This window comes from Pyxicephalus adspersus, chromosome 4 (assembly GCF_032062135.1).
Source record: "Pyxicephalus adspersus chromosome 4, UCB_Pads_2.0, whole genome shotgun sequence".
NCBI lineage: Eukaryota > Metazoa > Chordata > Amphibia > Anura > Pyxicephalidae > Pyxicephalus > Pyxicephalus adspersus.
Window position 1 is genome coordinate 47,936,313 of NC_092861.1, and position 23,461 is coordinate 47,959,773.

At 35.0% G+C, this 23,461-nt stretch overlaps 1 protein-coding gene across 2 annotated transcripts in view; it reads right to left on the minus strand.

Annotated features, from left to right (window-relative positions):
• MECOM (MDS1 and EVI1 complex locus) overlaps positions 1-23,461 on the minus strand; it is a 282,160-nt gene that overhangs the window by 66,806 nt on the left and 191,893 nt on the right. The window lies entirely within an intron of this gene.

Here is a 23,461-nt window from a genome sequence, read left to right on the forward strand (position 1 = left end):
TACACAAATAAGATAACATTGTCTAATGCTTCCAGAAATTGACAAGAGCACTGCATCTCTGGCAGCATCAGCTGGTATTTTCTATACTTGCTGAAAATGCTCTTAGCCTAAAAATGTAAACTCATTTTTGTACAATATTTTTTGCCCCTGGGTTATGATTTTAGATTACCTGATATTATCTGCAAAAACCTTACTAGAAAAATGAAAAATTATCAGGTCTATTATACACAAATCATGAACAGGGTTGGACTGACCCACAAGAGTTATGGAAAAAACCTCTGATGGGCCAAGTCATATACCCCGAAAATTATCATTATTTTTGTTTTTCTATTGGTGCTCTCTAATAGGCCCCTTCTGAATTACAAAAAAAAATAATGTGCCATAAAAGCATTCTGGTGGGCTTTCCTTCTAACTACCTCTGGTGCTTCCCATGTCCTCAATCTGACCCTGATCATGAACATAATCATGTCACCCTAGGAAAAACACAGAAAATGGCAAAAAATGGGTAATATAGGTCTTGTGACCGGAAAAATTGTATGTGAAATATGTAGGTCAAAGTTCTTGATGGGTTTAAGATACAAATGGCACCTCTAAGATAATTTTTACACAATTTAACACAGTAAATGACCAGTGAAAGTGGACAAGTAATATCTATAATATTAATAATATGTAGTATTTCCAAAATACATTTACAATACAAAAGCTTTCAAACCAGTTTAATTCCTTCATGAGTAAAAAAAAACGTAGTAGCTACAAGTGACCATAGAAGAAGGAAGTTGTAAGGAGTTGCAGACATCATTCGCTTTCCATCATGACCGGTGACAACCAGCATGCATATATTTATGTCTAAGGAAAGTGACAGAGAAGAGACACTTAGAAACATACAATACAGGCAGGCTTCTCCCCCAAGATGCATTAGGACTGATTTACTAAAGTGATATTGCTTGCTTAGCAAGTGAATTATACCTTGCAATATTTCACATGGATTAGTAAATGAGATGACGCTCTCCTGACTTCAGCTATCCAATCATGTGCAAGAAAAATGCCGTACTTTTAGGTTTCTTTGCATGTGATTGGGTACTCTTTGCAAAGACAGTATAGCCACATAAGCTAAGTGAATTTGTCTTTGCAAGAGATTATTCACTTTGCTAAGTGAACAGCCTGGACTCCTTTATAATAAACCCAATTGAGTGGCTGTGTGTCTCCTGACATGAGATAATATTACATAAAAATACTTAATTGGGCAACTGTAACCTAATTTTGTAGGATCTGAACTTTATTAGATCCCTAAAATCGGTTCTAATTAGTGACTTATTAATAATGATTATTATAATTACAACAGCTATCATTAGTACTTAGTAAAAGTGCACATATGCAATTGTATTCTCTCAACTCTGGGTTCATGAATGAGTCAAGTATACCTTGTCTTGCCTCAGTATTAATTACACCTATGTACTAAATTCATAGCTATTTTGCTATATATATATATATATATATATATATATATATGTGTGTGTGTGTGTGTGTGTGAGCACATATTGTATATTCAGAACATCTCTGCTAAATATACACTTTATACACATTGAGTTAAACAGCACATTACTTAAATTCTAATGTAAAACAAAAAACAGGCATACACTTTTAAACAGTGGGCTAAAGAAAAGTGATTTTTAAATAGCCAACACTGCAGTGTTCATCTTTAGTGTTAGCTTTATTACACAAAAACAGTTCTTATCATCAGTACATTGCATACATAGCGACATAATACCATATATATTGCTATTCAATGATACTCTACCATTGTAGAATTGTTTATAATAAAGGACATATAGCTAAGCCTGCTTCCACTGCTCTTCCATATAAAAGACAAATATTATGGCAATAAAAAATAAGTAGATATTTCTTTTCCATTTGGGAAGCACTCATTTTCTCTGCCTTGCCACTGACTGAATCTGCTTTGTCAAAGTTTTTTTTTGTTGAGTTATATCAGAGAGCAATTTATTCCGTCAGTGTGTTTATATAAAGTGAAGTTCTTCATAATCATGCCTTAACAATATGTATACAAGCTGGACTTTCTAAGAGAGCACTATGTATTACATTCCTTATTGTTTGACAGATATTCTCTCCCTCTCTCTCTCTTTCACAGGAAGCTTCCCATTTTTTCTAGCCTGGGTTAGGACCCTTGTCAAGTTTCTAACTGAGATCCTAAGTGCTCATCTGTATAAAGACCATTTGCAGCCTCTTCTGCATAGGAAACAAATTATACTAGCGAGACATAAAACGGCTCAATGTAATCAATCTGTTGTCATGTTTATGATAACTGGACGCATCTTCCATGACTGTTTCAATTTGGCTGTGTCTGCAGATGTGCTGCTTATGATAAACTGTGACTAGAGACTCACTATGTGATAATCTAAATAGTAAAGAGAGATAAATAGTGAAATACTTTCACAGACAATTTAAATATTTAGACATATCATTTTGAAGCTTGCCCTGACATACACATTGGTATTTTCAAAGCTGGAATCAGATACTGGGTAGGGAAGGGAAATATATTTTTCTTTGCAAAGTCTGCACATGATAAAAGCAAGATACTTTAAATTAAAACAATGATTACATAGCTTCATGTGATCAGACGCATATTTCAGCCTATTGTCATCTCAACAGCTTTGCACAGCATGCCATTGAGCTCCTTGTGTACATTAAATACAAGGAACAAAAAAAGCAACGAGTTGCAGAAACCTACATCAACCAATCCAAATTTCAGTAGCTTAGCATGGGTACTCCAAATAATGGTATTTTTTAATTGATATGAGTATAAAAATAAGTTTCTAAATTAATTTGACTAATAAGTATACTTCCTTATCATTATTGATGCACTTTGGTGGTTAGGGGGCCTCAATATTCAAGCCTTTCATTTAAAGTTTAATTTTCATTTGTGATGCTATCTGCATGAAGTTTGCAGGATTCTCGTATATTTCCTCGAACAGACAGAAAATACTATTAGGTATACAGGTATGTCTCTGAGTCCAGTCCCAGAGGACAGAGGATGATTGGGTATTGTGTTTTTGCCCTGGCACTGTTTAAGAAAAATATAATAAACCATTCCTAAAGTAAACCCGTGGTGGTTTACAAAATAGCAAAGACTGGTATGAACTTGGTGCTGCTATGTGAATTTTAAATACCCAATCCACATATTAAAAAAACTATTTTGCTATCACTTTTGCTATTTGAGTGAAGTGACTGGAACTTTTTGGCACTCCCTAGCTCAGTGAAGTGTCACTTTGGTAAGCCAGCAGTGTTTACACATTTAGTATAGTAACTCCCTATTCTTGTTCCAAAGAAAACCTGTAACATCTTAATAGCAACTAAAATAACGGGTGGGTAACCCGGGGAAGATAGCAGCGGTCACCTTAAGGTGCCTGCTGTATGGGGCTATTGTTATTTTATTAGGTATTAGGATGCTAGAAATTGGCTTTAAGTTACCAGCAATCACAAAGCATGGGCATACTGCATTACCGCTTTGCACATTTTTATTAAATCCCTCTCTTAGTGCTTCATTCCTCTTTTAAATGTTCATTGTTGTTGTTTCCAGTTGGATTTTTGAATGAACTGTAACAAGGATCCTGAAATTCAATTAACTTTATTGATTTACATTGGCTGGTGGAGTTTATGTTCTAATAAATGTTTGTTTATTACAATGAATAGGCTTTCTGCATTTTAAAGGGCCATCAAGGATTAATTAAGAAATATATGTGGCAGGCCTAAACTGAAATTATTGCCTGTAAACCAGCCTGCTTAAAATAACTCTTGAGGAACTTGTATCTTGAAAAACTATTTATACATGGTAGAATAGAATTGTGTTATAATTGTATACTTATTTTATAATGTATAATTTATTTTAAAATATTACATGTGTCCTAAATGGCGGTTAAATCTGTAGTTCCAGAATCATGTAGTGGTTATTGATCCAGTGTGTAAAGAGGCTGTTAGACTAATATGTCCATTCTATTGCTTTCTGTAGCAACAAAGGATAAGCCATGATGCCATTCTTAGGGAACCCTATTCCTTATATACAATGATCATTCCCTTTATTCTCGATAGCATACTGCAGAAATATACCGAATGCTTTTTCTCATTGCTATAAGGCAATTCCCCACCTTGATTTTTTTTTCTTTAGTCACATACTTTTTGCAAGCAATATGTGAATGATTCAATTCACTGTGCTTAAGTGAAGTATTGTAAGAATTAAAAAAAATCAAAAACATAAAAAATCTGCTTCCGTATTTGCAGTTAAACGCATCAATGTGTTAAAAATATCATACCTGCTATCGGACAGAAACATTTATTGTATCAAATCCACTAGTTACGCAGCAAGCAAAGACTGCATTTAATTAATGAAATGTTCTCTGTGTTTCACTGGGACTGCTTTCCTGGCCTTCCAACAAATCAATTGTAACCATGCGTTCTCAGTGTAACCACTAATATAGATGTCTCAGTCCCTGCTTTTCCTTTCCTGTGATAGGACGTTAGGTGGTCAGAGGTAAAGATGCATTGTAGCCTAAGGGATGATTGAATGAAAAAAGGGGGATGGTAGCCTTGCTATGCTGATAGACCAATTTCCCACCACTGCAAGCCAGTGCAATTGATTGATGAATCCTTGCTCTGTCAAGAGGCAGCCCTTCAGATTTGATCACATAAATACTCATTCAACTCAAATTCTGCTTGACAAGCCTCGGACAGCTTTGTTCTGTCAGAGATATCATTGGAAGGAAAATGCTCCATTAATCATCCTTAATTAACTTTACCATAGTCTGCTGAAACCAATATGTTCCCTGGCTAAATCCCCAAGACTTAACTAGGCTTCTATATTTATCAAATTGGAAGCAGTTTAAAAGTTGCTCACTTTGGATCATTGTTTTACTTCCTATCAGTGTAGTATTTGCCACTAAATGAGTAACGAACCTCAAAAGGTGCAAACTTGAAAAGCTTATTATATGAATCATTTTCTTTTTCCTGCTGATATCACCAACATGTATTATTGTAACCTACGGAGATAAAGGAAAACAGGCTGCCAAAGACGTATCTGATGATCTTTAGCCTATTGACTATTTGTAATGGATGGAAATACAGAAAGAAACATCTACAGGGACAAGTAACACACACTCGATGTATGGCAGCTCAACTAGACAACATGTCAGTCTTTAATACAAAATAGTTTTTTTTTTGGAGTTATAAGAAACAATTGAGAAAGAAAGCATGTAATACAAACTAAAAAGGCATGTAAAGTATATAGGGAATGGAAAGAGCAGCCCAACGTCTATTACATGTAATACGAATAATAATAATGTTGGATATATAGACTCCTTAGAGTCAAACTGAGTGGAATTAGTCTTTGAGTTATTAGGCATACTACCTGACTGTGGAAGTTACACAACATTTTAAAAAATACTTTTACAAAGTTTTAACAATCATCCCGTGTATTAGAGTGTAATAAGAAGCAACAACTGAAATCTGATAAAAGTGCCTGAGAACATTATTTGACCATTCTATAACGTGATATCATTTTCACAAATTATAACACACTTTGGAGTTTCATTTATAAGCTAGCTAAGACTCACAAGGGAGGTGTAAGAAAGACAGCAGGCCAGTCCAATATTGGTTATGCCATAACGTGAATGGAGTACTAGTAGATCTCAACTTTTTCAGCCACTTTCAGATTTGTCAATGAGTGCCTATAGGCCTAAATTTGCTTACCAACACTTTGAAGCATAGCAAAAACAAACACCTCTGACCTCTATGGTAGCCTATGGCTTTGTCCACTTTCAAAGTAGTGAAGGCAATATGGTAATCTAAATCATACTGATTGCCACTTGGTAAATATAGCAATAACAGCATTCCATACTAAAAATTGGTGAGAAATTCTGATCAGCTTATCAACACTTTTGAACTATAATGAATACATATTATGATATATAAGTAGGCACCCTGCTTTCTGCTTTATGTGTAGAAGCACATATTTATTTTTCAAACCCCAACGAAAATAAAGTAGATATAGGTTAACATTTTCTGAGCTACATGGAGCTTTGTAACGCCTCTCTACATCCACTTTACCTCCATAGGTCACTTACAAAACTTAGCCACAAATTTCCAGAAGTGGCCAGAAAAAAGGAGTCAAAATAAGGAAAAAGTTAGCAAAATCTGTATTATTTGTGGTTTGGTGCTTTGACTGCAGGAGCATAAAATGATCATTTTGCAAAGTGAATTCATATATTAGAATATAGTAAGACTATGTTCACTTTAAATACCCCATCATGTGCAAGGAAATTAAAACTCAGGATTTATTTTTTCTTGATCGGTGGTTGAAATAAAAAGCGCTTCACCTTATTTGTTAACACAAGCGAACATTCATTCCACAAAGTATACATTCTTTATTTCTTTAACAAAATCAACCAAAGTCAGCAAGGAGATACTGAAAACAATGCACTCCCTGTGTAGCTTATATCTTATCTTTCCTTGCTGCTGCCACAGTACCTCTATTTTGCCTTGTTATTGATGAGTTCCAACAGTCTCTTAAAAAAAGAAAGTTAGGAACATTCACATTTATCATTTGTAAAAACCTAAAATGCTTTTTATTAGGATTCCACCCATTATATATATTATGAGAACTTGAAATGTATTTTCAATGTTTCTGGCTTTTTTTCTACCTAAAGCAAGGAGGACATTATGCATACAGTCATGCCTCTCCTTTTATATAAATATTGAATTAACCTAAACGTTTTGGAATGTAAATTATAAGCCATTCTCACTGATATATTATTAAATGTGACAATAATGTAACAATGGTATGCATTGCCTGGCTAAAAGGACTCCTCATTGCTACTTCTTTGACTCAGACATTAGTCTGTTGGACTCCAAAAATAATTTAAAAAAAAAAAAAAAAAGAAAAACTCTACTCATTGCTCACACATATGCTGCACATTTATCTTCTGCACTTTTTTGTGTAAGGAAGACATTATCATCACATCCCTGTCTGCAGTAGTCCATCACATTGGGACTCCCTGCTGACTGTTTGTTTAGTAGCATGTGGAGTCTCTCAGCCCCAGCTTGTAGTGTTGACAACCACGCTGCCACGTCTTTCCATACTACTATGTCTTTTATTGGTAAACACAATGGGGGACATTAAACTTCAGTGAATGAGATTGGCATCATTTTTACTTTGCTAGTGTGTTCAATAAAATTAAAAAAAAAAAGTAAACTGGTTTTACATTGTGTATATGAAATTTATAAAATTATTATAAAATAAAGGCTATAAATATTTTTATCAGAATTCTACAAATTTTTCTATTAGACTATCGAAAGAACATTATATAGCAATGTCTTTCTACAGACAGAATTTACAAGTCAGTTTCTTACAGTCCATTATTTTATGTCTTTGTAGGTCATAAATTATTTTTTACATTTGTTTATTACATTTATTGTTTTGCCTTTCTTTTTTAGATTGTGTAGAGGTTTGGGGTTCTGAAAATATTTAAAGCCAATAGATATTTTTCAGCTTTTCAAACTAGTTACATAGAAGGCTTGAGAAAGAGAGAACAATTTAATGAAACATAGTCACACTGGCTGGGGGGGGGGGGGGGGTGGATGAACAGAGTAACATTTTAATTAAAGGTGTTAGGAGTTATACAGTTTTCTCTGGTAATTGGTTTACATGCTATCTAACCTACCAGAAAACTGTCCCTGCTAGTATTGTAATCCAGTTGCCCTGCCAGTCAGTACAGTCAGATTTTGGACTTCTACTACAAAAGCAGCATCATTTGGTCTAGGACACATGCTTAGCCTGCTGAATGGCTGGAGGAGATGCAGCAGCACTCTGATGAGGTCATCTCACTTCTCCTTCTGGCTGCATGTTTACTATCAATAGGTTCATGTCTGACTCCCAGAGCTAGCCCCACTTCTTGTAGACTTAGCCCTGCTGTGCAAAGCATTACAGGAGGCTACTAACAAGCCAAATTACAGAATTTACCCTAGATGCATGTTGAAATATCATGTGTTAACAAATACATATTTGTAGAGTTTTTTTGTATATAAAATAAAGTTATTGTGTGCTACTTCCTTCTCCTCTTAGATTGTAAGCTCTGCCGAGCAGGGTCCTCCCCTCCTATTTAATTGTTTGTACCTGTTTGTCATTAGGAGCCCCTATTTAATGTACAGCGCTGGGTAATATGTTGGAGGTATATATATCTAATATTAATAACAATTGTGCGCTCTATTGGACAGGGTCCTCTTTCTCCTCCTGTGTCATAGTTTGTACTCTTTATGCATGCATGCTTGATATTTGCAACCCTTTTCATTGCATGGTGCTATGTATCTGTGGATGCTTTCTAAATGAACATCATTAATAATTATTTACTCTATAATAAATATGATCAGTAAAAAAAAAATCAAAATGACATTAGTTGTTTTGTTAACATTTATTTTGCTTTTGAACAACAGGTAGCAGTACAGACAAACAGATACAATATAGCATTGTTCTATCTATGTAAAGGAACCCCAGCTGGAAAGGAACTACTCCCATCAGAAAAGCTCATGGAATTCTGCCTCATACAAGATTTTACCCATTTCCTGACTCAAACAATGGTCCCTGTGCCATCTGCTCATCACGAAACACATTGTACTAATGTGAGTCAGCCTGTCAGCGTACCCATATTCACACAACACAGGTTAGCCCCATTGTGTTCTATAACTAGGATATGAGATATTTATAGGTGTCCTAACTTTCCATCACAAAACACACAAAGTAAAGTCTATATTTATTGAAAGCCTTTTACAAGTGAACAGGAATCAGAACTCCTATTTTCTTGTATTTATTTCTTAGAGAAAGACTAAAGCAGAGTTGATTATATAATTTATATTAGAACAAAGAATCAACATAAGCAAGACATTAAAAAATAATGATTTAAGACCACTTTAGCAAATATGCATTAACGCCATTGAGGTCTTAGTTCAGTAACTGGGCCATTGCTGTATGAATATAGGCTACGGTGAATTCTCCTATTTTATATTACTAGAATAATGTGAGCCAGCAGGAGCTCACACCAGCCCAGCAGAACTTCCAAATAATACACCTGGAGTAGAGCTGCATCCAAATCTTTTTTTAAGCTTTGGATACTAAAGGAAATGCTTAGAACCTCTTCTAGAATTTTATTGCTGTCTAAGGGAAAATCTCTCCAACAGGGACACAGACAGCAATAAAAAAATATTTTAGTAGAATGGAAAAGACAATGTTTTTTCTGTGCTGTCTTTGTCCTCTTGGGGTAATATTCTTTACCTTACTAAGACAGTACATGGAGCCACTATGCACAGGACGTGACGGTAAATCTTCTAAAAGGTCAAATAAGTAGCATTACAAGTCCTGTATTCTAAACTAATAATTATTTTGATTGCACCCACTTTATACACAAGCAGCACAGGTATAAGGCTAGAACCAAGCTATGACATGAAATGTATGCTGTTGTAGGGCAATAAAGAAAAAGAGAATGCAAAGTCACTAAAACTAAAGAAAAGAAGAACATAGTTTAAAGATTCATCAAGGAAGAGTCAACTAACTTCTGTTTTCACACAAGTTTTGTCGGGCACCTCAAATAATAATGGTGGCGAGTTTAAGGTAAACCTTAGCGAGTTGGCAATGAACGACCTTCTTTCCTGTGGCACATAACAGTAAACAATTTACATGTCAGATAAGAAACTGTCAACTTCACCTCCGACCTTTGAAGAAGCTTAAAAAAGCAGTATGAATTGTAACTCTGTCTCCTCATGGATGGATAGTTGTTTAAAAGGAAAAGACCTATGAACCCTGAGATCAGGCTGAGCTTTGTGAACCGTTTTGCCTCAGAGCATGTTGTGAAATGTTACTGATATGTTTGCATCTGCTGCACACCCACGTAAATATGATGCTATTGTATGTCCACTAAGGTGTTACATATGGACTTCATTAAAGGAAAACCTTTGACTTTTCAAAAATGCTAATTTATACTATGGGAATCATCTAAACGGTAATAACTATTGTAAAAACCTAGCAATATAGAGGCAAAATATTGCATTAGTAGCTAATCACAATGCTGATAATCAAGTGGCTTTAGACACAAGAGGTGTGAGCTAAGGCCTTACATTTGTAGATTGAAAAAACTGGCAGCTAAAGTTAGTAATCATTGAACTGTTTCCTTCAGCCATCCCTATCTTGTACATAATCTTGGTAGAGGGGCAAAACTGAACACCATACATGTGTATTGAGAACTCAGATAAAAACTCGCTCTGCAATTGTATCATGGCATTATTATTAATTATTTAATAATATTATTATTATTATTAGACAGGATTTATATAGCGCCAACATATTACGCAGCGCTGCACATTAAATAGGGATGTGTCCGTTAGCTTTACCTTCTTTCAGAGAGCCAGTCTACCAAACAGATCTCTCTGATTACAGACAATGTACTGTCAGTGTATTTTACACTTTAGTTATTTTCTAAGCAAAGGCTAATCCAGGAAACTTACTGACATAAAAAGATGGCCACTAGAGAGAGAGCGTAAAACTTTGTGTGTGTAATATGAATAGAGACAATTGGTGCCACAAACGTATAATACGTATAAAGTATATATACTTATATATACGTATAAAGTGTGAACGTCCCAACAAAAATGAGGGTAAACGTTACAACAACTCATCTCAATTAATTCACTGAACATAAATGATAATTTCTCAATACGTTAAGATATAACTTAAAATAGGTGCTAACATCAACTATTACTGTACTCTTCATAATCACTAGAAGTAGCAATGGTAAAGAATCTTTTGACTAATGTGCTTAAGCAAGTTTTTTTAATTCCCCAGACTGCTAAATATGGTATACATAAAGAGCTTGATGATTGATGAGAGTTAAATAACACAATTAAGGAATATAACAGTTAATTAGCACTAGTTTTTCCTAATGATTATTTTTAATAAATATGTAATTAACCAGCCATGCATCCTGGCTCTGGGTCCTTGTTACAGCATGTCTTTTTTATGGCTAGACACAGTCCACTCTAGCCAATCACATGACACTTTAATATACACATGATGCCTTTAAAATGGCCCATTAGATTTACTGTGTCATTAACCTCCCAAAATACAACAAAACCTGTTCTGGAAGAAATGTACGGCTCCTGTTGGGTTTTGGGTATCCATGCCATGAGGAAACGCTGACAGGGGTCAGTGTGGCCTAATCTTTCATTCAGCCCCAAAGCTGTCAGGCTGTCCCCAGATGCCTTTGCCCTAGATATAAATTTTCATTATCCAGCAGCACAAGGGCAGAGGTGCAACAAATTAATTTTTTAACCAATCAAATTACATCTTGTTGCCAGATTATGTGTAAACACTAATTTTGTGAAGTTTTCCTGTGGTCATTTATCTACGACTATATGAAGCAAAAATTTGCTGAAAGTGTAAAGATTTTTCAATTGCATTATTTCTTTTAAAACTGTTCTGGGGAGAGGGTAAATGTAATAAACATCGCTTTGAGAATAAAATTGTGTCTTCCAGGATACAATTAGATTTATTTCGGTTTTTAAAAAAAACAAAAGAACATCATAAAAAAAGGAAAACATAAAAATAATTTTTTAACAGGATACAAATCATAAAACATGATTACGCTTCAGAATCAACTTTCAATTTACAAAGAATAGGGTACAAAAATAAATCTTATTTAAGGGTAATTATTAAAAAATACATTTGGTCACCACACACAAGAAAAGAAAATATATGTTTGTTTTCTGGACTACAGTAAAAAATATTTTAAAAAATAATTTTTTAATTCAATATTTTAGGGAAGGAGTATACAAACTGAAGTGTTAAAAGCTATAAAATTGCTTGGCGGTCGTTCTTCGTTTTACACTTCTGTGAATATTCCATTTTGACAGAATGTATCATCACAGAAAGACTTTTATTGATTTAGTATGTTTCTGTATGAACATCCGTATTTACTTTAGTGATGTCATCGGTGCATGGTACATTTCAGGGCAAAGACAGAGCAACTGACTTGGAATCAAAACGGCTAGTTATAATTTTATAACCACGGAACGATATTTTAATGATTTATTAGGTTGAGTTTTTTATTTTACTTTGATACTTTAAGGTTACAAAAAGAATTTAGTAATCCAATTACAAACTCAGAATAAAAACACTCTTTTCAGTGAAAAAATCATATATAATAGAACCCTGGCAAAAAGTGCAGCCCAACAGCAACCAATCATTATCTGACTTGTACAGGTCCCGCTTTCCTTTTGAAGGGTTGCTATAGAGTTCTGCAGTTTGTTTGCTTGTGTTGGAAATACCTCAATCAGTCCCACAATACAGTGATCCCACATGCTTTTAAAAAATGGGTGTTTAAGTTTTTTTATTCAGTTTTGTTGCAGTAAATCACAATCTACACAGTTCACATTATTTAAAAAGTGATTGTTCTTGTTACATTGTGATCCCGGACCTCAATACTAATGCCTTCTCTTATTTATACTTCCACAAAGCTGGATGTTGAATGCTAATGTATTAGTACAGTAATATGTAAAAATATTAGTTTTTTTGTACTAATATGGTATGGTGATTTACTACATCTATTGTGTTTAACTGTGTGAAATTATAACATGTTTTTTACCAATTCTCCATGTTGATTTTTATTCCCTCGGATAACAAATTCTGAGGATGTGACAGTGTCTACTGTTGTGCTTGGCTTTAGTCATTTTCTTGTTAATCCCCATTTGATTTGTCATCATAATGGAGGTTAAACAAAGCCTGCCAGACATCTTTGTCCACTCACTAATGTTCCCACAGAAGCCTAACCAATGTCTACTACCTGCCCTACCTCTACTACTCTCCCTCAAAAACAAGCAGACATTTTTACTCTTTCTCCTCCCCCCTTTCAAAATGAATCTCAGCATCCATAGACCAAAATGGTGTAATTTACATCTTCTGTGGGCATCACATGGCACATAAAAAGTCCAGACTACAAAATGGTCCTCTGGCCTTTCCACTTTGCATAAAAAAAATATACAAAACCGGTAAATGCACACACTAAGAATAGGGAAATACTCGTAAATTACAGTGATGATTGATATGGTGTTTTAATAATTATAAAGAGGTCTCTTACAAGAGACAAGCAGTAGAACACTTGAGAGTTATGGTAATTTATTATACTTAGAGGTAAAACAAAAACTAAAAACAGGCAAACAAATAACTGAGGAAAAAGTAGGGAAATCAATCTGGGATCGAAAAAAAGAGTGAATAGGCAAGAAACAACTACATTACCATTTGTAATAGATTATTACTGTGTTTAACTGAAAGTTTTTAGGTGTACAAAAGTATTAAAATTATTTGATATTCTTAAAACCCACAAGATCATTTAAGGAGAAGAAGAGGCCATTATTTAGTAGTGAACCAAATGGCTGGATGTCTACAAGCACTTTAAAGTGGGTGGAGACCTTCTCCACTTGATTCAAAACTATAAAAAATGTTTTGGTTAGAGATCACTTTACGTTTTTACTTATTACAACTTCAAGGAATTAAATACTGGTACTACACTGGCAAACATGTATGTTGGGTCTAATCTAGCATACATAATTATATCCAGTCATAGGGTTTTGACATGTTTTTTAGCCTTTGAATTGGGGATGTGGAGAAAAATGGTGAAACGTGATGCAAATTGCTTTTATTATGTGTTGTTATTTTATGTTTGCACTTCTCACAAGTGCTTGTCAAATTTTTACAAACAAGTAAAATGTAATAATATAGATCTGCAAAGTCAACAGATGCAGAGCTTTAGTAGCTACAGAATAGACAATATTGTGAATAGAGCAGCATTCAGAGTTTATTTATCCCAGGACTGTTGTTAACATAGCCTAAATGACTGATTTAGCACATTAATGCACTTGTAAAGGGGGTGCACACACAAATGACAGTGACAAACCTGGATGACTGGTACACTTGTCATTACTTTTCATCTTTCAGTTCAGGATGAATTGTTACAAGCCGTTGTGTACAAGTTCTGAGTCCTATTAATCTTTGACTCGCCTCTCTGTAAAAGTCTCTTGTTGTTTTTCACTATTCTGGAATTTTAAATAAATCAACCGTAACTGCCTTTCACAGCAGTCACAGAGATAATTGCAGTTGACTAATTGCCAAACCACAGGTAATGATGATTATACGATTACATTTTCACTTTGATCACCCCTTGAGATAGATGATTTTATTTTTGGAAATGTTTTGGTAATTTAGGGCAAATACTCATTAATAGCATTGTCTCTCTTCCTGGAACTGGGCTTTAACCTGAATTTCAGGATAAAGTCTGGTTTTTACTTTGGTTTGCCCAGCCTATTAAAAGAAAATATATACTATGCATATACCCTGAGGATTACATAGCCAGCAATTGTATGAACAGTAAGGGTAGAAGATACATGGGGTAGCTGCCAATTTAATGAAGCTGCAAACATAATTATACACAGAAACCAGCCCCTTGTCATTTACATCTATTACACTATTACAATAACTACTTTTGGCTGGTGGGGCCAATTTAAAAGACCATTATGCCAAAAATACTTCTTATGTGTATTAGGTAAAAAGACACTTGTAGTTATAACATAAACAATGCACACACAAAAATGAACATATATTTATAATAACATTTTGTGCAGATGAATGCAGAAATTTCAAGGTAAGGCCCACACTGACAATGTTACATTTCTTGTATTTGCTATAGCAGACCCAGGTAGGCTACCATAAGAAGTATCTTCATAATGTTTCATGTTATTCACCAATCCAAGTGAAAGCTATTTATAATATGTTCTCCATTGCACCTCAATTGTGCTGTTTTATTTGGAGATGTATGTATGTCCCAAATGTTTTCAGATCTACTACTATCACAAGCATTCCAGGCATCATTCCTCTAGGGACAATTTAATATATTGTGTGTGTATATATATATATAAATATATATATATATATTAGTTGTTAAAGATAATTAGTTAAGGAGTCTGCTATTATTTAATGGTTTACATGCTTCAAAGGGTCACAGTATGTAATAAAACACCAAGAAGAATCCATGCACTTTTTCTGAATACCTAATTTCTGCCTATTGAGTAGTTATCTCCAAAAACACATAACTATGTCTTTAAAATCCTATATTGCTGTGTTGCTACATCAATGGCTTCAATTCCAATACAGAATTAATTTCTTTGTCTTCATATATATATTGCCAGCATGGCTTCTTCTGGTCCTGGTTTCTGGCATTATCTGGTACAAACACTAAGCTTGCAATTGATTGTCCAAACCAGCTAGGCGTTTAATTAACCATAAGGATGAGCCAATTATCTCCATACCAGGGCTGATCTGTACACAACTGGGACAACCAAGATTATGTAGCCTTCTTTAACCACAAATTATCCAACAAAAGCACTTGTATATTTAGCCTGGGAAATGAAACCTTCATTTCTGAAATCACATTCACTCAGTAGACGAATTGTGCTTTAAAAACAAAAAGTGGATTAAGAAGAATCGTTTTCAGCCAACAATAAAAGATTAGCACTAATGCAACTAAACACTTGCTGGCTTAATGCAGGAAACATGTCAGTATAGAATCTTAAGGAAAAGAATACGGTAATTAATGTTTGTGGATAACTCCTATTTGTTGTAATTATTGTAAACTGTATTAAATATTGGAAATGTAGTTTTAAGACCACTTACTATAAAACTAATTGATAACACTCTGAGAAAATAAATATAGTACAGGAGGACTGTTCCCTGATCCCATAGAGAACCCCAAAAGCTGGCAGATCACTTTAATGGGTTTACCAGTTTAGTAGCACAAGGCAAAAAAAATGTTTGAAAATGACCTACGTGTTAGGCAAACATAATGCAGAAATCCCAGACTTTTGTCAGCCTGTTGTTCAAATATGGCTGATGAGATTCAAAGAATTGAAAAGTATTGTTAAAATGTTAATAAAAATTATACTCGTGCCAAATATTCTATTGAATTATGTAACCTTTAATTGGAGTAAGGTTTATGGGAAATGTCCTATTTATTATTATTTAATTAACTATTAATAATTGCACCATCATATTACACAGTGCTGTACAAGTCCATGGTTGTTTCTCAAAGGGGCTCACAATCTAATGCCCCTACCTTAGTCATGTCTTTACTATTAATACTATAAAGACATGACTAAGGTAGGGGCATTAGATTGTGAGCCCCTTTGAGAAACAACCATGGACTTGTACAGCACTGTGTATACAGTCTAAGGTTAATTTTGGGGGGGGGCTAGTTAACCTAACTGCACATTTTTGGATGAGTGTGGAAACCTACACAAAGAAGGGGAGAAGCTGCAAACTCCATACAGATAGTGCCCTGGCCGAGATTTCAAGCTGGGACGTAGTGCTGTAAAGGCAAGAGCACTTACCCCTGAGCCACCCTGCTGCCAATGTTTGCTAAATGTTAGTTCCAGTAATGAGTCAAAACTTACCTTACTGCAGCCACTGGCACTCACTTTCACTGCTTGCCGCCTTGGTTTGTTGGTGGAGCCCTGGCATTATCCTATTGAGTGCAAGGCTTATAGACTTGAACTAAAAAGTTTAGATCAGCTGGGCAGTGTGGCTTTAGTAGAAGCTGCAGGAACAGATCTAGTGTTGTAGAGGTAAGTTTTACTATTCCTGTATCATTCCCCAGACAAAGCCGGAAATACCTCAACTCTTTCGTTTTAATGGTAAACCTTTGGTAGGTAAAAAATGCAGGATGTCGGATGTATCTAGGGTAAAACTGAGAAGAAAAGAGAAATTTGGTTCCAAAAGAAGGAACGATGATGTCACAAATGAGTAGACTAAAATCTCCAGAGAACTATAAAAAACTTTCTCTGTATACACCAATAAAAAAAAAATACATCATATCCTGCATATATACATATACATAGCTATTTTAGCTATAAACAAGAATGCATTATGAAATATGAGCCTGGAGATTTGAATGCTCCCTCCTGATAATTGTGTTGACTCCTACACATAAATAAAATCCTAATAGATCACCACTTTGACCCCAGACATGCGTGCCCAGCGGGCTAGCAGCAAATAAACAGTTGTATATAGTTCACATTACAATCCAAAGTTGTCTCAATATGTAAAACAAAGAAAACAGCCCACAGCTAAGCAAAATATATCGCTCTAACACATTATGTATCTCACCAGCCCCCCTCCCTTTGGAAGTTAATTATCTCACTAATTTTTAGAATTTAATAAAATGGATTTAAATACATAATTTTCACAGTAGCCTATTTGTCTTCATTCTACAGTAAACCATTGGCAGTTGGACAAACAGGCATGTCTTAATATGATGAAGTCTCACTTCAGCCCAGTTCAATTACTTTATTTAAGCCGGACTATTCTCTTCATTAGAGCAGAGCAAACCATATTGTACAACATTTCTCTGCAGAGAGGAAAAAACACCTATAGACAGTTTGGAATGTAACTCACCATAAATCTGTCCTTCACTAATTCACTGGAGCTCAGTTATTACAATTATGGAACTGCTTTGGATAAAGTGCTGCCTATAGCAAGCACGGATACCCGAAGCAGCATGGGGCTAAGTAGTTAAAAGAAATGAATAATGGTTTTAAGTAAATTTTTTCTATACTTGTCATGATCTAAAAGAATTGCAGTTCTATTCATATATTTAAAATATTCTGTGTTCGTTTTTCAGCCAACACATTTTCCCATCTTTGCTTATCTGCATGTTAGTAAAAAGCCTATGGTTTACAGAGCTCAGTAGCTCAAGAAGAAATTTGTATACACACAAAGAATTAGGAATCTTCTAATGCAAAACCACATCACTTAAAGATGATATTTATTGATGTGTTTTCTTTTGTGAGCACTGACAGTAGTCTGAGAATCCTTTGTAATTTATTAAATGGTGTTTATTAAAAAAAAGAATGACTCAAAATATCAATTTTAAAAACAGGGTTTACTTGTAGACAAGACCATGCCTGTAGCAGGAGGGAAAACATGCTTTGTCAAACACCTTTTCTCCCTACCACACGTTGTGGTCCCTTCCACTGTCTTGTACATGATGTTGTGAAATAAAAACCAACAGGAGAAAGTACAGGATGCAGTTGTGCAACAGGAATTCCATATACACACAAAGGTGTAATATATGCGGTATCTGGACAGCAGCATGGCCTGTCATTTCAATGCATGGGTACCCAAAAAGTAAGTATGTTCAGTATGATTTTCAGGTATCTTTTAATAAACAAGTGACCTTGAAGTAAAAGTATTGTTTTAAAATTGAAAAAGCTGTAAAAAGTATATTGTTGCAGTAACTGCTCAAACACCCCTGGCAGTGTTACAGTTCCTCCCAACCTATCACTCCCTACTGCTGGAAAGAGTGACGTCTGCATATAAATATAGAGAAAAGCAGAAAAAGCATGTAAACAAAGAATAAAACAAAATTCAATACATTCTATGGCTGAATACTTGTCAAAATCAACCCTAATTTTAAAAAATTAAACATCGATTTTGGAAACAGAATGGTACATTTAAGCATAAATGATTCTATATACCCCAATGTTTATGTAGTGAAACCAAGAGTGAAAAACATATTACGGTATGTCGTATAAGTGAAAGAATGCAACGGTAAAATCATAATACAATATAAGCCATAGGTTACAGATGTCTAGAAAATGCATGTAATTCAATTTTCTGGCTAATTTTAAAAAAGATATTTCCTTAAAGCCTGAAAAAAGATGTTTTTGTAATAATAAAGGAAATAAATAAAACTATCTATCTACTCTTACACTGACATAAAAATGAAGATGCAAATATTAGGTAGTGGTATAACTCTTAATATTCTTTATAGCCCTCCTTATAATGACAAGAGTAAGTACAAACAATTGTACCCAATTGTAATTCTGTTTTTTCAGGGGGGTCTGCCTTATTTCAGGCACCAGCAGTTAAAACTTGCTGCAGGTGTTACACTATATAAAGCAATAGAAAGTGTCTGAAATGTAACAGTCTCAGTACTGCCTTAAGAACCTTGTCTGCTTTTTATTAATAGATTCTGTTCTATCAACAGCCCTAACTGCCTTCAGCTTATACTACAGCATCAATATTTTGATAAGCAAAATGATCTATTAAAATAGCACTAATGATATGCTGTGAATATATATGGCAGGCAGTTTCATACACTTTAGCTATTTCCCTCAAAGGGAATAAATTATGTCTCGAAGTCAAAAAAAAAAGAGGAAATCAGAGGTTACAGAGGCTGGGAGGCCAAGTAGAATGAAAAAGACCCCTTCCATCAATGAGAAACTTGGCAGGATAACTAGAAACAGACCAGGCTCTAGGAACTGGAGGTAGCATAATTAGACAGAGCGAAAATTGTGGTAGTTCGCAGCCATCATCTCTTCCATTAATTCTTCATCACTAAACCAATCTATTTACTTGCTGGAGTAGGTGAGAAGAAAAACAGAAAAGCTAACTGATGTCGTTTTTTCAGCTTTTACTGTGTTTGAGTTGGAATGTTGTCCACAAACCTGATATTCATGCAACTTTAATATTATTACTATTTCTTAATGTTGTGATATTTCTTCATATGTGGGGGATATTTATTAAATAAATTCAAATATACAGAAATGTACAGCGACCAATAAAATTATTGCTTTTTCTGGATGTCTAGAAACAGGCTTATTCCAATAAATTTCTGATTGTTGTTTTTGTTTGAACATTACATAACTGTGTATCCCTTGTTTGGAAAAAAAAATGTATATATGTATACATTACATTTTGTGTTTGTTTATTTATTTTGCACATAAGCATTTTTTATGCTTACTCTGTTTATTTTACATATAGATAGCGCTCCTGAAGATATTTTTATTTTATTTAGGCATTATTTAAATAGCATTAAACAAACAAAGTAAGATCCTGCCTTTTTGATTAAGTGTGTTACATATTTATTTGTGTGGATTTAGCCATTATTATTTATTACATAGTTGCGCCGTTTTGTTAACTATGTACATTTATTTATACTAGTAATTATACGGTCATTGTAGACAGGAATGGATTTCTGCATATGCCATGTAGGCAATGGCCTAAGGCAACATAGCCAGGTGGGCAGTACCTAACCACTCACAAACGTTGGTTATAATAAAAAGATGCAGATGCCCTCCATGCCTTCCAACACATCTGCCCTCAACTCTATTGTTGCTGTTTGTGCACAGCCTGTGCATTTCATAGACAGAATAATTTGTGGTGCATGCTTACAGTTTGTCTTGTTGTGCCTTTGCACCTGTAACTGAACTAGCAAATTGGACCTTAATTTGTTACAATTTTTATGGGCTGATTCTGGGTGTGCATGGGCCTTTAGCCCTGATGTTACTGGAACATTTACCAGAAGTGATTTTATTTGAGTTGTTTGAGTCCAAATTTGGATTTTGGGGGTCAAAGTTATTGTGAGTCTAACAACTACTGCTTTGTTGGTTGTCACAGTCTACTAATCTTTAGGAATATATAACAGCATCAGACAGTTTTCAAGTCTTATCTGTCTGATTTCAGGTATTTCTAAGGCATAGGTCAAATTAATAAAAATGCAGGCAGTGCTAACCTATGGGGTAATATGAATATTTCTGCTTTGTATATAGTGTACTCGCTAGGTATAAAAAGAAATGCAGAATCCCAATTTAATGTACAGCACTTCGTAATTTGTTGGCGCTATATAAATCCTGCCTAATATTAATAATAATAATAATAATAATAACAGCTAGATACCACGCTACTATAGTCATAAGGACAACAACACAAAATAGAAGATGGTTGCTTGCCAAAGGTTTACAAGACCTTCAATATATTGGCCTTTGAACAATTTTTGGTGAAATGGGGTTTTTGTATTGCTTTAAAAAAACAAAATGTGGTATAGGCCATGGAAGAACATGTTGCAGCAATGTGAGTTTAATCTACATATCAGTATCAAATATTGAGCAACTGCTTCCTATGAAAAAGGTTGATGTTTAAATACTGTACAAACAGGCAGATAAACAGCACCAATGATCTGTGACTGCGGAGCAGGAAATTTCATGTTATCTGATGATCTGTTTATTTATCAAGTATTGAATCACCTCATTGTCTAGTGAGGAACGCAGTGGAATGCCTAATTGGTTTTATGCTTGCAGCCTAATGTGGAAATGTATTGAAAGTAAAGTAATAGTCTAAAACTTAGTTTAGTGTCATTCCTCATTACAATCATGTCATGAGGCGACCTCTGGAAATTACTGTTTGCCTTCTCTTTTTAGCAAGAAAAAAAAAAAGTCTTAGCTGTGATTGAAGGAAAAGTGCATGTGTGTGTGTCTTCAGCACAGGCCCCCTAGACTATAGTTAAACAACACTACTAATGTGCGGTCAGTTACTTGGCAAAACCTCTGTGTGCTGATAACACTACTGCTTGCTATCCTCTGAGGACTCTGCTGCTGGAAGACTCCACAGTACCTCATCCCTTGATGCTTCTGATGCGGGTGATCCTCCGACTACATGGCGCCAACCACAACATGCTACCCACCGTGAGAGAGCAGAATGCAGGCTGCTTTAGTCAGGAGTTATCGTCTATCATACTGATTGACGAAACCAAGAGTGAGCAGAAAAAATAAACATGAACAGAGGCTGCAGTGTATGGGGCAGTCAGCTGGGAGTTTCAGTATTTGGCCTTGCTGATCCTACTCTCATGCTAGGTTATCTTCTCCTTTCTGCTATCATTTATCATCATTCTGAGAAGCAGAGCACGAAAAAAAATCCTGCACTTTATTCTGTTCGATCACTCTCATTTATTTAACTTTTGCGTTTTAAACTACTTCCCACCCATTCTCTCAGCACGAATGCGACAACTCGCAGCCATGTCTCTTGTGATTGTCAAAATAAATACCTCAAAGCCTTTATTGCTTCTATTACCCCTCTAATCATAACATCGGTAATTCCACGTAGCTTTGGAATGCCAGAACGCTTCCATGTGGGACCTACAACTAAACAACTGTGAAATGTCTTGTCTCAGGATATAGATGCTCTGCGTGGCCGCTATCTTTCATAATAAAGGATGGCGTGCGGCATTAAACAGAAATAAGCAGTGACAGCAGCCAAGAAGAACTTGTTAAACTGTCGCTAAGAAATAAAAGGTGTTTTTTTTTCAAAACTTTTTCATCTTTGTTGAACTATGGAACACTCTAGTTTTCTAAATTTATCAGCATTCAAACTGTACAATATATAAATCTTTATTTATAGAGAAATACCAGTTTGTTAATTGGTTTCTGCTGCAGGGAAAAGTGGGTACTCATTTGGATTTCTTAATAATTATACAAATATTATTTGTAATGACTTGATAACCAATTAGGTCACTGAAAAGAGTTGGTTTCCATATTCTGAAAATTACCTCCAGTTTCTTTTTTCCTGCATAGGTATCCTGCAAAGGCTCTGCTGAGTATAACCTTGGTGTTTATGGGAAGGCCGGCCACAACATGGGCCCAAAGAAGATCAAGTTGTACCTGTTTTTCCATCTACTTTCTTAAATCTATGTCTGCAAATCAATCAATATTTACAACAACACATACATACAATTTAATGTTGATGTCCAAATATGGTTTATTCATTCATTCAAAAAGGCCTGTGGGTCATAATAGTTAATTATAATATTTTTATACAGTCTAAATAATTGTTACAGTCTAAAACAGCATTTCTCAACTTTTTTTTTACAGGTTGACTATTGAAAATCCAGCCATCGATAATCCGCATCCTTCAATTTTGCGGCATGAATTTTCGGATCGCATGTTCAATAATGGGACTGCAGTACACTGTTTGGCCACTAATGTTCTGCTGGCGCTGTTCTGCAGGAACAGCCGTTAGGTTTTGCTTGCTAAACGAAATACACGCTGAGACGTCCCTGCTGCGTGTGTGTGGAGGTAAAAAAAAAAGATCTAGAGTTTGTTGCCGGATTTTTGAATGTTAACCTGCATAATTCTTTTCTGGTCTCTGGGAACCCCTAATAAACACACTGATTGGGAGTCATTGGGTAAAATACCCTTATAGATTAGTGGCTAGGGGGAAAATGCCCCTTTGCAGTGGTGATTAAAATGCTATCCTTACAGACTGCTAAAAGGTCATTGGGGTCTTTCAGATGGTTCTGCCAATTGGTGCTGGTTGAAAAAATATTCAGGCACCATAGGCGGTTAGTCAACCACAGATCAGGGAACTACTAACAACCTCTGGGTATACCACACCACAAGGTATAATGGGTCTCTGGTTAAAAAAGCTAGTCTAGAAAAGGATACACAGATACACAAGTGGGTAGAAAGGTAAAAAAAAAAAATAAATCATAGGAGAACATAGGAAATGCAGGAGACCGCACTGTGTGAAGAA